Source organism: Rhinopithecus bieti, unplaced genomic scaffold, assembly GCF_001698545.2.
Source record: "Rhinopithecus bieti isolate Rb0 unplaced genomic scaffold, ASM169854v2 scaffold_80299, whole genome shotgun sequence".
Taxonomy (NCBI): domain Eukaryota; kingdom Metazoa; phylum Chordata; class Mammalia; order Primates; family Cercopithecidae; genus Rhinopithecus; species Rhinopithecus bieti.
The window spans coordinates 74444-79176 of NW_016829764.1; the positions used below are offsets into that span (position 1 = coordinate 74444).

At 45.0% G+C, this 4733-nt stretch overlaps 1 protein-coding gene across 5 annotated transcripts in view; it reads left to right on the plus strand.

Moving 5' to 3' along the window:
- Positions 1–4733, plus strand: part of CABIN1 (calcineurin binding protein 1) — a 165215-nt gene that overhangs the window by 13236 nt on the left and 147246 nt on the right. Inside the window, exon 1 of one of the 5 annotated variants that reach the window (XM_017864918.1) lies at positions 937–1122. The exons of the other annotated variants lie outside the window; for them this stretch is intronic. The gene's annotated coding sequence lies outside the window, so the exon portion shown is untranslated. Of the gene's footprint in view, positions 1–936; positions 1123–4733 lie in introns of those variants that run through there. 5 annotated transcript variants of the gene reach the window in all.

Genomic DNA, 4733 nt, shown 5'->3' on the forward strand with positions numbered 1-4733 from the left:
GGCAGGCGCCTGTAGTCCCAGCTACTTCGGAGGCTGAGGCAGGAGAATGGCGTGAACCCGGGAGGCGGAGCTTGCAGTGAGCTCAGATCGGGCCACTGCACTCCAGCCTGGGCGACAGAGCGAGACTCCGTCTGAACAACAACAACAACAAAAACAACCTTTTATCAGATTGTTGTGGTTTGAATGTATCCCCCACAGTTTATATGTTGGAAATGTAATCCCTAATGCAACAGTGTTGACAAGTGGAACCTTTAAGGGTTGGGTTGATTAGGTCATGAGGGCTCTGCCTTTATAGGTAGATTAATGTTGTTATTCTGGGAACAGATTCATTATTGCAAGGATGGGTTTGTTACAGAAGTGAGTTCATCCCCCTTTGCTTTGTCATGTTCTCTCACCCTTCTGCCTTCCACCATGCAGCGATGCAGTAAGAAGGCCTTTGCCAGGTACTGGCACTGGCACCATGCTCTTTGACTGTCCAGTTTCTAGGACTGTGAGCCAGTACATTACTGTTTTTTGTAAATTACCCAGTCTCAGGTATTCTGTTATAGCAGCACCTTATTGACTGAGATACAGATTGAGAAGGTTTCTTCCATTTTGGGTCTACTGGCAGTTTTTTTTTTTTATTCATTACAGTCATGCTTCAGGGATATTGTGGGTTGATATTCTATTCCAGACCACTGCAATAAAGTGAGTATCACAATAAAGCAAGTCACACACATTTTTTGGTTTCCCAGTGCATATAAAAGTTAATATTTATACTGTACTATAGTCTATTAAGTGTGCAGCAGCATTATAGCTAAAAAAAAAGTACAAACCATAAGAAATACTTTATTACTAAAAAATGCTAACACAGAAACACAAAGTAAGCGCATGCTCTTGGAAAAATGACACTTACCAACTTTCTCGACAAAGGGTTGCCGCAGACTTTCATCAAAAACACAGTACCTGTGAAGCTCAATAAAGCGAAGCACAGAAAAATGAAGTGTGCCAAAAGAACGGGGACTGATAAAGTCCAATTTGAGCCGAGATGGGAATGCTCCTCCTTGCGTGGGAGCGCTGCAGTCCTTGGTGTTAACAGAGCGATCAGTGAGCTGTGTCTCTGCAGGCTGCCTCTGCATTCAGGTACTTCTGAAGCTTGGCCTGTCCTTCGAGCGTCATCCTGTGAATGATGGATGGTGGTCGTGGAGAAAGACTTGACTGAAAAGTTAAATGTGTCCTGTCCTCCAGTCGTTTTCTTCCAGCCCTTGTTCTGTCTTTGTTATGGAGAGGTGCAGTTCTATGACTATTCCATCCTTAGGAATATGGTTACAGGGCTCAGCTTCCTTATCTCTGAAATGAGGATGCATATTTGTTCTGCACAGGAAGCACTTTGTTTTCTGCTTGACTGGTGGTACTTCTCCCTGTGTGGAGGGTATGACTGAATAACAGGTGAGCTATCTAGAAACCACTCATGTATTCAGTTGTCTCTTCCTTCATGGGATTTGGTACCAGGTATGGTGGTAGAAAGATAAATAGGACAGGACTGCTGCCTTTGAGAAGTTTACAAGGCTATTAAGAGGGACAGACCCAGAGGCAGGGTAATCCCACCGAAGAGATGAGGGCGTGTAGAGGGGACATTTCGAAAGAACCATCTCTTGCTGTGTCAAATCAGTGTAAGATTTTTAGTTTTAAAAATATGTTTTATTTGTGTATCTTAGGAAAAAATTCTTGCATGTGCTCGATATTTAAAAACTCAAGGCCAGGTACGGTGGCTCATACCTATAACAGCAGTCTGGGAGGCTGAGGCAGGTGGATCGCTTGAGGCCAGGAGTTTGAAACCAGCCTGGCTAACATGGTGAAACCCTGTCTCTAATAAAAATACAAAAATTAGCCAAACATGGTGGAGCATGCCTATAATGCCAGTTACTCGGTAGACTGAGACATGAGAATCACTTGAACCCGGGAGCTGGAGGTTGCAGTGAGCCTCAAGCTGAGGCTTCATTCCGAGGCGCTTGAGCCCAGGGGTTCAAGACCAACCTGGACAACATAGCGAGACCCCCCACCTCTACGAAAAAACAGTTAAAAACTTAGCCAGGCATGGTGCCATGCGCTTGCAGTCCCAACTACTGAGGAAGCTGAGATGGGAAGATTGCCTGAGCCCAGGAGGTTGAGGCTGCAGTGAGCTGAGGTGAGATTGTGCTACTGCACTCCAGCCTGGGCAACAGACTGAGTCCCTGTCTCTAAAAAAAAAAGATGGTTGTTGCTAGTAAAGGGTATTATACAGTACATGTTCAAAGCCCCTACAGTCTTCCCAGTGTGTCCATTATTCTGGCTTCTTCTTAATTTTGCTACTGGAAATTTTGGGGGAGCTGAGGAAGAGTGGTAATAATGGAGTGGAAATAGAAGGCAGTGGGCAGAAGGGGTGCTGGTCTCATGGGCTTAATGTATATGATAAGTCTATATGAGAATAATTTTTTAGATTCTTCTTGATTAAATGTTGTGTAGACAGTAAAACTGTATACCCACGAGTATGCCTCAGTTCAGTATGTGTCTGTGCCCAGGAGACACATTGAAAACCCAGCTTAAAGCTTGGGTTCTGCTGCAGACCAGCTGGGCAACCTGAGGCAAATCACCTAATGTGGCAAGCCTGAGGTGCCTCCCTATAAAATGGGAGCTGGTCTTTGTGAGTTTTTGATTAGCATATAATACTTGGGCATTGAAGAGCTTTTTGCTAGTACTTTTATTAGACAATTGGAAATTTTGTTTTCTGTTTTATAGAGTGATGTTGATGCTGCATAAGTGATAGCCCAACAGCCTGAGCAAATACAATTTATTCTATGGCCATCAGCAAACCTGTTCAGAGCCCTTGCAGGGCATCAGTTGTGGCTCTTAGCTGAAGCATAATAGCTCACAGCTGTGTGTATCCAGGGGCAGGCAGGAGACTCTTTGCCAAGTCACATAGGTTTTTGCTGTGCTAGAAAGAGTGCTGGGCTTTGAGTCCTATTTTTGTCTCTTTCTAGCATTATGACTTTGCGCAGGTCAGCTAGTCTCCCTAAGCCTTGATTCCCTAATCTGGAAAATGGGGATCATAATGCCTATTTTGTAAGACTGCATTAAATTCAAGTGAGATAATGTGAATGTGCTTTGTAAATGTCTAGGATGGACTGGAGATTTGGAGAGGTGCCAAGTGCTGCTGTTTTTAGACTATGTTAAAGCCAGCACAGGTGCCCTTTTAGTGGGGAGAGTTGACTTGAGTTTTAACATAGAACAATTTTGAAAATAATTAGGAAGCCTGAAATCTCTATTTCTTCTCCTACACTGTGGACTCTTTTCAGGGTGTTTGGGCCCTGCTGATCGTGGTACTCAGAGAGATGTTGCTTCAGGGAATCCAGGTGCCTTCTTTATGGAGCAGACGGGAGGGATTGGTCTGGGGCAGGGACTCACACAACATATTGGGCCAGAAACCCTGCTCTGAATTTGAAGCTCACTGCTTTTTTTCTCCAGCTTGCGTAGTTATTTAGTCATTCATCTGTCCTGAGAGGCCATCTCCTGTCAGCTCTGAGATTGGACTTGCACTCACCATAGTCCTGGAGGCAAAGAAGTATATGCCCCAGGGGAAGGCACAGGCCCACCTGGCACCATCCTGGTGGTGGTTGGATGCGTTCCTTCAAGACGTTACTTAGGAAGCAGACGAGCTGCTTTCTTCCTTGTGGAATAGGTTGGCCTTGGCATGATGGCTGTATTGATATTCTCCCACCCATGCACATGGATCCTGCCACCGCCACATAGAGACCTGATCCTTCAGCCATTCACGGGCCCCTCCCTTGTTTTTCCCTAGATGGATCCAGTTGGCATCTAGGAAGACTTGCCATGACTTGGAGCTAGCACCTGCCCTGCAGAAAGTGGGTTGAGAGCCCTGTGGTTTGGCATGAGTGGATGAGAGCCCTGTGGCTTGGCATGACTTTTCTCCTGCCTTTGTGGGGGGGCAGGGGGCAGGAGAAAAGTCAGTGTGGATGTGACACAGGGAATCCCAGCTGAGTTTGCTGGTCTCTGGTTAGAGGAGCTCCAGGCTAGTGAAGCTATTGTTGCCATTTTATACACAAGGACACCAAGGGTTGTAAGGGATCAGGGGGTCAGGTATCTGAGACACAGCTCAGTCACACTCTGAAATCTTCCTATTCTGAATTCAGTGTCCTTTCCATTTTTTCTTCTTGCAACCCCAGGTCTAGGTAGGACAACTGATTTTTACAGTAAGATAGTGGTGAAAAAAAATCAACCAATGGGTAGTTATTGAGCGACTGCTCTGTAAGTGAAGGCAGCAGTTCAGATGGAGGCTATGTGATGCTCAATGGGATTAGAAGTGTTTTGGGATTCAGTGCACAGAGCCCAGTGGGTGAGCACCACAGAGTGGCTGTGAAGTGGGGGTTTGAGAGGCTCTCCCACTTCTTCTAATCTCCAGTGGGCTCCATAGCTGGCCCTTGGGGCTATAAATTCTGCTTACTGGGAGTCATCAGGGTGTTGCTTGAGCTGCAGGTCTGACCATGGGCTGTTGGCCTGCCTTGAGGATGATCAGAGCCTGTCAGAGATTTTATTTGGAGTAATGTCTTTGTGTTTTGAAAACTAGTTCAACTTTGATCCTAATTGGAAACTATTCTATTGATTGTTTTACTTCTGGATATTTAAAAAAATTATGAAATACGCAAACAAAATTTACCATTGTACCCCTTTTTTTTTTTTTTTTTTTTTTTTTTTTT